Raw genomic sequence first — 12,923 nt, forward strand, 5'->3', positions numbered from 1 at the left:
CATCAGAGAGGAATTGGCGGAGATGTTGAGGTAAATGTATATGGATGGGGTGACTGAACCAGTGGAATCATCACTATGGTTATCCGGGTCAAGGCAAATGTGTGTAGGTGGAAAAATGTAAAGAAGCGTTTAAGAGCAGTTTAGGGAAAATCAAAGGGTTTAAGCATACGATCTGTGTGAAGGAAGGGGTGATACCCATTGAACATAAGATGAAAAATGTGCCTTTCAGCGGTAAATGTATATGGATGGGGTGGCTGAACCTGTGGAATCATCACTATGGTTAACCCTGTTACTCATTGCTAAATGGAAAACTGGAGAACTAAGAATCTGCATTGACCTCAGAAGTTTAAACAAGGTTATGGGTAGACTCTCGTCCGTTACCACGCAGTTACAGACAGTTTTAGAAAGACTTGACAAGGCAGGTATTGTTGCAAATATCAAAAAGTGTGTTTTTGGAAGGTCACATATGAAATAGCTAGATCATGTGATATCAGAGAAAGGGGTGAAACCACGTCCAGGGTTGGTGAATGCCAAGAGACAGGCTCCCCTTCCAGAAAGTACGGAACAAGTTACTTCATTTCTAGGTTTTTGGGAGTTTCATTCAAAGTTCATCAGAGATGCTTCAGACAAGACAGAAAACTTACTACTGTTGCTTAAGAAGAATAAAGTGCTGGAGTGGAATGAGAGTTGAACCGGGGAATTCAAAGCATTAAAATAAGAAATTGGGTCTGCCAAAGTTTTAGCGCCATTTGATCCAAGTTGTCAGTGTCTAATCAATGTGAACGCCAGTAACAGTAGGTTAGGTGCAACCATGTCACAGTTGGGTAGCAAATGGGAAAGGAAAAGCGGGTATGCTTCAAGAACACTGAAGAATAATGTAAAAATGTTCTCTGTCATTAAGAAAGATTTGTTGGTGTGTCATTTGGCAGAAGAACAATTTAAAAGTTTTGTGTGGGGAAGGGCGTTTACATTATTGATGGACCACAAGACATTAGCGAGCATTTCAAATGGTTGCTTCATTAAGGAACATACACTGAGGATAGCTAGATTAAGTATGAAGTTGCTCCAATATCATTTTGATATCCAACACATAAAAGGTGGAAAAAACATAAGGGCAGACTATCTGTCAAGAGCACTTCAGGGGGTTGACATGCTAGCATTGTCACACAATAAAGAGGATGATGATATCTCATTGCTGCTGTAGATATCTGTTGTGGAGGTGGTTTGAGGAAAATGAGTGGTTTGAGTGTTTGAAGGCAGATGAGGATCTGAAGTTGGTCCAAAAGCACATGGCAGAGAAATGACCTAAGAAGAAGAAAAAGGGAACATTGTAATGAGAGAAGACAACTTTGTACCACCCAGTCGAATATATACACTGGGTATGAGCTGCATTTAGGTCAGTCAATGACCAAGAGGTAAATAAGATCAGTGTACTGGTGGCCCAGTATGGACACAGAAATATCTCAAGCAGTCTGAGAGTGTATAATATATGCTACTGGCGATAAGTCCTTGAAGACAAGGACCCCTCCTCTTTAGCTTGTCAAATTGCTAGAAGAACCCTTGTCAAAGTTGGCTGTAGATTTCATTGGTCCCTTTAGGGTTCTCCCACAGAGTTTACATTTTGCTATAGTTGGTGTTGACTATTTCAGTGAATGGTGGGAGGCTGTGTTTGTACAGGATCCAAATAATAAAGCTGCAATTCTGTTTCTACAAACAAAATTATCAGAGAGGTATTGCAAAAGGAATTAGTGTTGGATAATGGGGTGTAGTTTGTGTCAGGCGAAATGAGATAGTTTTTGACAACATGTTGCATTACTCATAAACAGGTGGCTTTATATCACCCACAAGCAAACAGCTTTGTAGAAAAATTTAACTGCACATTGGTGGAATGTGTGCAGTCAAAAATAGGGTTGGCATATGCAAAGCTGTTGACATCACATTGTTCTCCCATTGTACAGTACCTAATCGTTTTACGGACAAAACACCATTTGAAATCATGAGGGGCCGTCTACCCGGACTTGCACTGTGTCCATCATGGTTGAAGAGTTGGAGGACCAGGTCTGAGCATGAATGTGTCACAGATTTGGAAATCGGTGCAAAAGTAAAAAAGGTCTCAGATGTAGATGAAACAATATTTTGATGGTAAACATGGAGTCAGCAAGACTGATAGTAGAATTCAAGTGGGGGATTGAAGACACATAAAAGAACCTGTACATGTACCAAAGGGGTCATCAAAGTTTAGAGACCCTTTTGTAGTAGAGGCAGTGCAAGGGCGTGTGATCAAAGTGAAAAGACATGAATGGGGGATTCTCAGTTGAGTAGTGAAAGTAAATAGGGGAAGTAAGGTGGACAACCACTCTGGACCAAGCACTACCAGTGAACATCATCAAGATAAGCAAGATGGCAACATGTTGTCACCAGGGCAAGGAGGAGCCTATCAAGGGAATACCAGAGAAAAGGGGGTGATGAAGAAACCTGTGATGTTTCACACATAGCATATTGATATTGTTATGACATGTATGATTAGAATCCACATTTCCTCACACAATGTTTACTGTGGGTATATGATATGTATGAACAGTTTGTACATTTTTTTTAGTATTAGCATTATTCGTTTTATTATGTGTTATTGAGGAGGTGGTGATTAGGAATGTTTGTTGTGTATGTATTATTATGTTTTGGCATGTTTAGTTATGCTACATTTTGATGAGACGGAGGGAAGATGTTGTGGTGATGTGATGCTCAGTAATGACTGCTAATTACACCTACAAACTGTGTGATTTTTCCTAACATCCACAAGATGTCCCTCTGATCCACAATGCTAGCTTTTGGTGACATTAAATATTCAATATTTCTCCACCGCTGCATTGCTGAGGATCTACGTGGGTTGTATGTGTACACACATACACATGCACATTGATGGGTGTTTAGAATTCATACGTGTGACTACTGTCTAACTCATCATGGTGTATATATATTTGATCAGTAAACTATTTTTGGTGAATTTCAATATTGTTTTGGTTCTAAGCATTAATTTGTTTATCTTATTTCAATACACACCCATGAAGCAGTTGATCCATGGGAGCACATAGTAAAACAGAGACCTAGGCAGGCCAGTCCTAGTACCTACTGAGTTCCTTTTGAAAGGATCCATGCCTTATTTGTAAAGAAATAGGTGCTAGTACCTAAAGTTTTGCTCAAAAGTCAATGGGCGGCACTATCAAAGGTTGGCATGCCAGTACCAGGAAAACACTATCCGAATTGTTTCAGGACTCTGCAGCAGCAAAGCTGAGGAATTGAATCCCCTTGAAGACTAGCACCATGCCCACTGTACTGACAAGTGTGCTCAGGGAGAGGCCCCCAATGGAAAGGGGGTTGAAAAAGAAAAAGAGAAGAGAGTCATACGACTTCATCTACGAATTGGGTGGGTGTCTTCTGACTTGCTTTGTCACCCATCCCCAAGGTCACACCGTTAGTGGAGCTGAGGATCCCTTCTGTTAAGAGGATGTAGAGAAAACGTAATACTACCTAACTATTACCCTTTCCCACCATGTTCCACCTGATCCCCACTTCCCAGTTGTGTACTTTCTCTCTATGAGGAATTGAGTATGGCAATCCTGGTGACTTCTTCTGTAGCAGTGTTTCATTAAGTACTGTGGCTGATAATAATGTATCTCCCTAATAAATGATAGCTGTGGTTTTGTAGTTTCCTAAAGATGCAAGGAGGGAATTAGCCTCAGGGTTAGTTAACCAATACCATACAAGTGTGTGTTCCCTTTTAATCAGTTACCTCTTGTGTTGGCTTTTCACAGTGTCTTGCCAGTACTTAAAGTTCAGAGGTCTGCCATGCCTTCAGCTTCCTTCTAGTTTTTATCTTTTGGATTAATTAGTGTGGCCTTTTCATTGTGAATATCTTTGGCTGATACTCTAACTTAAATACCTAAAACACAGTTCAGAATACCATTGTCCAACAAGCCTTTTTTGCAGTTGTTGTGCTCTTTTTCCTGGATAGCATAGTTGTGCAGTAATTTGTCTTACTGTGCAAGTAATGACTGTCTCTTTTGTTTTCTTAAAGGTTATCGCCTTGAGCAGAAAAGTTCTACTCTGGACGCAATGATGGAAGGTAAATGCAACAAATGAGGCTGACCAACAGCCTCAGATAAGTGGTGTTAACCCTTGAAAAAACAAACAGTACCTCAAGACAAACAGACTCTCTTCTTGGGATGTCTGAAAGCCAAGCATTAGGCACATGCATGAACGCTGCTTTTATGCAAGATTGAACTCTTGATGGTAACCACTACCCAAGGACATGTGAGTAGGCAGAGTTTCCAGTGGTGGTAGGAAGGAGGCAAAAATTAAAAGGGCAATGTATGTAGGAATTAGGCCAAAATTAAAGGAGCAATGGCAGTGTGGGGCCATGGAGTGCAGTAAATGAGGAGCAGGGGTGTGGGGAGATGAGAGGGTCATGATAACAGGAGGAAGAGCGTAGACTGGGCATGGGGTGACTGGGGACCTAATCAGGCCGCATAAACAGTGTAGACAGAGTGAGGCAATAGATGCCAAGTACCAGGGCAGAGTAATAGGTATTCTACCTCAGGCCTCTTTAATCTGCTGATGAAAAATAAGTGCTGTTCCCCAAAATAGGTGCCAGTGAGCTGCACCTGCAACCAAAAGCTCATATTAAGTACTGATATGTAGCAAAAATTATTTTCATTTTAGTAGGGATTCTATATCCAGACCAAACAAACAGCCATGTCAGCTGTTTTTGCTCAGGGCCTCGAAAATCTTTATGTTGATCATTTCGAACACAAATACCAATTCACTAACAATAGAATAGTTTTATGTGGACGTATCAGGTTGGGCATGGATATTGTCTCCATCTTTGTTATTCAATGCAGATTTTCTAGAATTATCCATGTTGTAAGTCTACACTTGTGACTTTGGCGAGGGCCTTATCAACTATCGTGTCTTCCAATCCTATCCTGTCTGTGATTTCCTGACAAATCATTTAAAGAAAATGTATGTCAATACCATCCCAAATGACCTCCACAATACATATAATTTATAGAAGAACTGTCATGGAAATATATGAAAGTGACACAGAACTTTGATAGATTCAACCTTAGAGCATTATTTACTGTAAAGAGAAAAATGTGTGACCCAGTTTTCATACTTTTAAAAAGGCTCTAATATTTCCTCCTCACGTTTCAAAAACCCAAATGGCAGATCTAAATGTTATTAGATATTGTAGGAAAGGCTTGCGCACTGGTTGAAGCATTATTGTATTAGATAAAAAAGTTAGCAGCTTGAGTCAAAAAAAAATCAGACATCTACGCCTGCAGGGTTATAATCTTGCATAGTGCAGCTATTTGATTTATTCTTTAGTTCACATGTGTTTTGCCTTTTAAGCATGGAAACCAGTGTCAGAACCAGGTTTCAACACGTGGTTCAGGAAATATGTTACATATTTGCACTTGAGATTATGTAGAGGCATTTCTACATGCTCAGTTGTACAAATGGTAAATTACACAGGGGGAACTTTTATCACATTAGTGCAAAGATACTTTTATTTATTTATTTTCTCTTATTTTCTTTCTTTCCTTTGTTGTTAATATCGTTTTTCCAAATTTTCCATGAATTTTGGAAGTATTCAAAGACCATTCCCACTCTGGTTTAGCCTAGTCCTGCCCTTGAAATGATTAAATAACCTTTTCAGAGCCAAACAAATTCATAAATATTCAAAAACTCTAAGGCAGCTGTATTTTCTTCCCCACAAAAAACATACACTCAAGTAAAATATTATGCCATTGTGGGGTAGTATTATGCATGAGTATTAGAAAGTGGATTATTAGTAGTAGTAAATATATATCTACTACTGGCAATAAGGCCACCAACACAATCTAGGGCTCAACCCTTGGTGGCTTGGCTGTGGACAGACACGGAGGTTTAACTTCAGAGACAGGTATGTAAATCATTTAAAAACACCAATTCAGTAAATAATTAAGATACAAAATAAAATAAAAAGCCCAACACCAATTTATAAAAATAGGACATATTTCGTATCTTTAAAAAGACACCAAAACAAGAAGAATCCAGTGTAGGGAACCAGACATATGAATGTTTAAATATGTAGCATGATATAGTACATAGAAACCTATAACGCCCATTGGGACTTCTGGTCGCTCCGAACCGGGACAAAGTCAACGTTTCAGGCTGACCATGATGGAGCCCTGTGCAGTGACCCCTTCTGGTAGGTCTTGGTCAAAGTTCTACCTTCAGACTTAGAAACTTTTCTGAAGCTTTTTTTTCCGGGGTGCCTCAATGCTCTTCACAAGTCCTTGTTCGGTGAGGCTTCACCGGGTTACTTTCCAGGGAGCTCCCAGTCAAACTCTGGAAGTCAGACCTCCAGAGCTTGCGGTTGAAGGTTGACGGTTTGGCTCACATGGTTGACTTGATCCCCCCTGGAGCTTTTTTCAAAGCTCTCCAAACTTCTGGAACTTCTTCGTGAAGCTCCTCTGGGGGTTCTAAAGTGTCCAAAACACAATACAAGGGTCTGAATCTCCAAGATGGTCTTTGAAAGTTTGGGACTTCAGTTCCCACAATCCACTTGGACAATAATCCTTACAAATCCACTGGACGAACTCCAGGTTGGGGATTCTTGTTGGTGATGGTCCAGGTAAGCTCTGTTAACCCATAGACTGCAGGGAATCCCCTCTTTATTCCTCTTGAAGCAAGTTAGGTCCATCTGGCTGTAGTTCCAGAGTGTTCAACAGGTGCAGTCAGTTATAGTGCAGGGCCTGGTTTTTGCAAATCAAACTTCCAGCATTGACACTTCTTCTTCTCTCAGATGCTTATTTATGGTTCTCTGGGATCAAGCAAGATGGCACTCCTGTCCAATGCGGTGCAGGACAACACCCCAGAGCGTGACCACGTCTTCCAAAGTGTGGTATTATGATCTCTCAAAAAGCACTATTACTCCAAAATTGAAAATGGCTGAAATCTCAGCAGAAGAGTAAGAACTTGTTAAACCAACCTCTAGTATGTCTTATTTCAGAGATTTCTATCCCCTGCCATCTGCGACTTCTTTTCTTAAGCCTGCCATCTGGCTGGATTCAGAGGGGATGGGGTAGATGGTTGGCCTTTTCTTTCGGCCCCATCCTTCCTTTGAAGCTTATGTTTTACAACCCCTGTCCTTACTCTGGCATTCCTGGGTAGCAGACCCCTCTCCTACCAGATAGTCTCGCTCCCCAGGTGCCACTTATCACTTTATCAAAGTGGCCTGGCTAATCCTGTTAACTCTGACGAATCAGGGAAGAGGGCAGGAAGGATGATTTTAGCTTATAGACAAGAAAGTTGTATAACTGATTTTCTGTATATTTTAGGATACATTCAACAATAGCATATCGTTGGATTTATCAATACCATTTACATAAGTCCTCTAATTATATTTTTCGGTAATCTCTAGCGATAGTTAAGTGGTCATGAGCTATTGCAATGTTAACCTATGTGTCAATGGATGTACAATGGGGAAATTGAAATGTCAAATTTCTCTAACACCAGGGCTTAAAAAAATTCTCTTACAAGGACCCTGTTTATAGCTACATGAACACCCACCCCCCAGGGCCCCTAGGAGAGATTTTAGGGTTTCCGAATATGCAAAAATAATGTTGATCCTCAATCCACAGTGCTCCCCCTTAGTACAAAAATAGATTTTGGGAAGCACTTTACTACAATGAGGAAAGTGAAATGTGCAATTTCTCTATCCCTGAGGACATACCTCATCTTTTATAAGGGTCTGTCTTATGGGTACCTGACCCCCACCGCTGGGACACCTAGGGGAGACCCTGGGGGTACCTAATATGCCAAAGTATTGTACATTATCAATTTTTAAGTGCCCCTCCTACCAAGTCGAGTTTGAACACAATTTACATTTAAAATCAGTGCTGTAACAAAGGGCTGCTTTTAAAAATGACCTCTGGTTCTCAGCAGTGCACACATGCAAGTGCAGATAGGGCTGCTGGCCTTTAAACAGTCATGCCCTTTTATTCACTAGGACTTAACTGTAGTTTTAACCCCTCTGCCCTTTATGTACTAGGGACTTATAGTCTAAATCATGCCAATTATAGCGGTACCATAACACATAGTGTACCCTAATATGCGTGTGTGTGTGTTTGTTGTCACTGTGTTTTCACCATAGCACTGCCCTGGGCCTGGTTAGGCAGAGCCCCGGGACAGTCAGAGTCAATTACCACCAGTACCAGTCAGCAAAAAAATGGGGGTGCCCAGAGCACAGGATGAATTTGTAGCAATGAGTAAATGGATTTAGTCTGTTACGGTCACATTCTATAACAACTTTGTGCACGCAGATCAGGTAATTTATACTAGGCAGCTTAATTTACACAAAGAGCTCTGAGATTAGGGCCTTAAATGTTTGTATGAATGTGGTATTTGTAGAGCACAAGCATAGCCCAAACGCAGTGGAATGTTTAGAGGATCAAAGGCAAAGGTACAATGAATGAAGGGTTACAGGGAGCTGAGTTCTGAGAGAGGACGTAGCCTGTTACAATGAAGTCATGTTAAATAATTGCAACATTATTTTAAGTGCACCTTCAATGTTGAGTAGTAATAGTTTAGCTCTTCCTTGCATTAATTTAACATGTAATTTAATTTCATTAATTGTTTTTTGTGTCTTGATAGATGCGTGCTGGCTGCTATCATCGAGGCAGGAATAGAATGTTCAGAAATGTCTAGATTAGTAATTCCACCTTGATTCATAATTCTGTGTACCCTGTACAGAAACCTAGCAAGAATGTGTTGCATACAAAAATACTGGCCTTCGAAAGAGGTGAATTTGAGATGAGGCAGGCGACAAAAACATATTTGTGAGCACTTTGTGGTTGTCAATCCCTTTATCTTAGAAAAATAAATTGCGGTTCTGCTAGAAGCAATGTTTTATCCGATTGTAAGAGAAGCTCTAATTTCCTTACATTATACCCAGTTCCAGGAATTTACAGCAAACCTTTTAGTCATAAACAAATACAGAGCAGGTCTGCTGAAAACCGTACTAAGAGCAGTCCCAGGGGCTCTAAGCGAAACATACACCTTTCTCTTCCTGTCAATCGTTTTCCGCAATCTATCATTATTTTGCAAAAATAGGTACAAAAGAAGAATTGGCCTTGTTCTGTTAACTGCATAAATTGCATCTTAGTGCTGCTTTATGTCACGGATTTTTCTACATTCATAAAAGTTTAAATAATGTTACTATCTTGGAAGTTAAACTTCACCCAAATGTTAAGTGGCATAAAAAGCACAAACCATCACAAGGCGCTTTTGCTTCAGTGCTGGTTTCACCTAATAAAAAAAGTTCCCTCTTTTTTGTGTGATTATTTTTCTGTTTATTCATATATTTGCTTGCTTTATTATTCGTAATTCAACACACCACCGTTGTATTGGACTGGCCTGTTGGACATTTTGGCACCCCGGCACCGCCAGGTAAGCCGACTGAAAAGGGCCAATATATTTGTCGTTTTCTTTTTTTGGCCCCATGGTGGGAACAAAAAAGAGGCCATCACTTTCAAACAGGCTCATCTGGCACTGCCAGCGTGCTGCACTACCCGACAGTCCAGTTCAACACTATATAGCACAGTGATATCATTTAAAAGGTGATTGATCTTATACATGTGGAGGAAAGATATGTCATTCGACTTTTGTATAGCACAGAGGTACCCTCTTACCTGGGCTGTCACACCTTGCAAGATTTTCCAACAAAAGTTGAGAGTGCCAATGGGTCTTACAGAAGCACTGTGTATGTCAATGTCACATAGCCCTGGTGTGTGTCCATGGTTTTTCTTCCATTCAAATTACAGGTTTCTGCATTGTAGGAGGAAAAAGAGATTATTACAAAACTCAAATGGTCAAATTATAAATTTGTTTGTGTGTGTACGTTTAGCTTGCATAAGCAAGAATCATTTTCAGGGGTAGAAAAACAACTTTCCGATTCAACAAAGTTTCTTTTTACACCAGGAAAAGGAGTTAGTCCAATAAAGAGTGTAGTGGGTTTAAATATTCACCAGGGACAAGGAGTAGTCATAAAATACTTGTGCATATCTACCTGGAATTGCTGTCAAGGGTCAAACTAATGGATTCATCAATCAAACAGGGGAATTGTAAGCGCGCTACTCACCCTTGAGGGTCTCAAGGCGCTGGGGGGGGGGGGGGGGGGAGATAAGCAGCTCCGTTCAGTCAAAGAGCCAGGTCTTGAGTGTCTTCCTGAAGGTGTTCAGGGAGCGGTCGCGTCTGATGTCGATCGGGAGCTCGTTCCAGGTCTTGGCTGCGATGTAGGAAAAGGCTCTTCCCCCTGCTCTGGCTTTGTGGATGCATGGGGTTTTGGCAAGGGCGAGGTTGGTGGCCGCTGTTGTGGAGGCATTTGTAGGTATGGGTGAGTTTCTTGAAGGTGACTCTCTTCTCAATGGGGAGCCAGTGGAGGGTCGTAGGTGTTCGGTGATGTGTTTGTTTTGAGGGACGCCGATGACGAGTCTGGCTGTGGTGTTCTGTATGGTCTGGAGTTTGTGGAGCAGACATTGGATGATCTCGGCATAGAGGGCGTTTCCATAGTCCAGTTTGCTGGTTATGAGTGTGTGGGTGACGATCTTCCTAGATTTGGGGGGATACATTTGAAGGCCTTTCGGAGGATTCAGAGGGTTTTGAAGTAGCTGGAAGCGACAGCGTTGACCTGTCGGTTCATTGAGAGGGAGGAGTTGAGTATGATCGCCGAGGTTTCAGGCATGGTCCGTGGGGGTGGGAGGGCTGCAGAGGGCAGTGAGACACAAGGTGTTGTCCCAGGCGGAGGGGAGGGTCTGAGGATGAGGACCTCTGTCTTCTCTGAGTTGAGCTTCAGGTAACTGGTGCTCATCCAGGATGCGACATCCTTCATTCCTTCCTGGAAGATGAGTTTGGTGGTTGCGGGGTCATTGGTGAGTGAGAGGATGAGCTGGGTATCGTAGGCGTAGGATACTATGCTGAGTCCATGCTGTCTGACGATGGCGGCGAGGGGGGCCATGTAGATGTTGAAGAGCGTGGGGCTGAGTGAATATCCTTGTGGTACTCAGCAGCTGGTTTCTGTGGGTTCGGAGAGGAAGGATGGCAGTCTGATCCATTGGGATCTGCCGGTTAGGAAGGAGCGGTTCCAGTCAAGGGAGGTTCCCTGTATGCCGGCGTAGTGGGGTCTGGCGGTGAGTGTGCGGTGAGAGATGTGGTCAAACACTTTTGAGAGTTTGAGTAGGATTAGAGCCGCAGTGTGTTCTTGGTCGAGAAGGGTGGGGATGTCATCTGTAGCAGTGTGTAGAGTGATCTCGGTGATGTGGTTGCTGCAGAATCCAGATTGGAAGGGGTTGAGGATGGGGTTTTCTTCGACAAATTTTGTCAGCTGGAGATTGACGATCTTCTCAGTGACTTTGGTCGCGAAAGGAAGGAGGGAGATGGGTGGTAGTTCTTGAGGTCCATGGGGTCTGCAGAGGGCTTGTTGAGCAGGAGTCTAACTTCTGCACATTTCCAGTCGTCGGGAAAGGTGCCGGTCTTTAAGGTGGTGTTGAAGGTGCGTCGTAGTTCTGGTGCGATGGCAGCTCTGTGGTAGATGTGTGGTGGGCAGGGGTCCGTGGGTGGCCCCTGATTGGATTTCTTTAACGGTTGAGGTGGTGTCTTCAGTGGTGACTGGGGCCCAGGAGAAGATGGTAGGTTGGCTGGTGTTGCTGGGGGTGGAGGTGGTTTCAGCGTCAGGTGTTTGGTCATTGAAGTGGTCGTAGAGGCGCTTGAATTTCAGATGGTAGTAGGATCCGGGCTTGTCGCAGAGGTCCTGGGAGGTGGTGATGAATGTGGTTTAGCTGGGGAGCTTGATGAATTCCTGGACGATGCTGAAGAGGTCCTTGAAGTTGCTGGAGTTGGCGAGGATTTTGTTTTGAATGAAGGCCCTTTAGGTGGATCTGATGCGTTGGTGGTATTCCATCATGGCGATCTTGTAGGTGGTGTGGTCTTCTGGCATTTGTTTGCTTCTCCAGTTCTTCTTGAGACATCCGCAGGTGCATCTGGTCTCTTGGAGACCGGTGGTGAACCTGGTGGCCTTCCTGGGGCGCTGTCTGTCAGCATTGCATAGGTGTGTGAGCTTGTCTGCGGAGTTGAAGATCCATCTGTGGAGTTCTTTGACCGTGAGGTTGGCGTTGGTCGAGGTGGTGGAGGCATTACATTTGAGAGTGGAGTTGAGCTGTTCCTCTATGATTTTGCTCCAGTTCCTTCGTGTGGGCGTGGTGGTGGTTTGGTGGCAGTGGGTTTGTTTATGGTGAAGTGTACGCAGTAGTGGCCCATCCACGGGGATTGCGTGGTGTGGCTGAAATGGATGCTGTTTCCTCCTGCAAAGCTAGGGGCGAGGGTGTGTCCTTCCTTGTGGGTGGGCGTGGTACAATCTGTTTCAGGCTGATGGTGGCGAGGTTACCCAGGAGTTGGGGTTGCTGGGGTTATCGAGGTGGAAGTTCAGTTCTTCAAGGAGTATGTAGTCCATGGAAGGTATGGAGTGGGGTGCGACGAGGTCGGCGATGGTTGTGGTGAATGAGGCACGAAGTTCCAGGGGTCTGTAGGTGAGGATGCCACAAAGTGTGGTCTGGGACTGCTCTGGATCTGGAAGTGAATGTGTTCGGTGGTGGTGAGAGAGTTGTTCATGGTGGAGGAGGAGAGTCGGAGGGAGCTCTTGTGTGCGATGGCGAATCCTCCTCCAGGGCAGTTGGGATGGTCTTTCCTCTGGATCTTGTATTCGTCGGGATGGCTGTGGCGATGTCAGGAGTGGAGGAGGCATTGGTGCAGGTTTCTGTGAAGAAGGCGACATCTGGTGATAGGTTGTCGAAGAGGTCCCACATCTCAACGGTGTGTATGTGCAG

The 12,923-nt window shown here is 43.2% G+C and overlaps 1 long non-coding RNA gene across 1 annotated transcript in view; it reads right to left on the reverse strand.

Moving 5' to 3' along the window:
* LOC144819924 (uncharacterized) overlaps positions 1-12,923 on the reverse strand; it is a 98,938-nt gene that overhangs the window by 66,756 nt on the left and 19,259 nt on the right. Inside the window, exon 3 of the long non-coding RNA XR_013607625.1 lies at positions 9,735-9,870. This is a non-coding gene — a long non-coding RNA (uncharacterized LOC144819924). The remainder of the gene's footprint in view (positions 1-9,734; positions 9,871-12,923) is intronic.

The sequence above is a fragment of the Lissotriton helveticus genome, chromosome 2_1 (assembly GCF_964261635.1).
Source record: "Lissotriton helveticus chromosome 2_1, aLisHel1.1, whole genome shotgun sequence".
NCBI classification, from domain to species: Eukaryota; Metazoa; Chordata; class Amphibia; order Caudata; family Salamandridae; genus Lissotriton; species Lissotriton helveticus.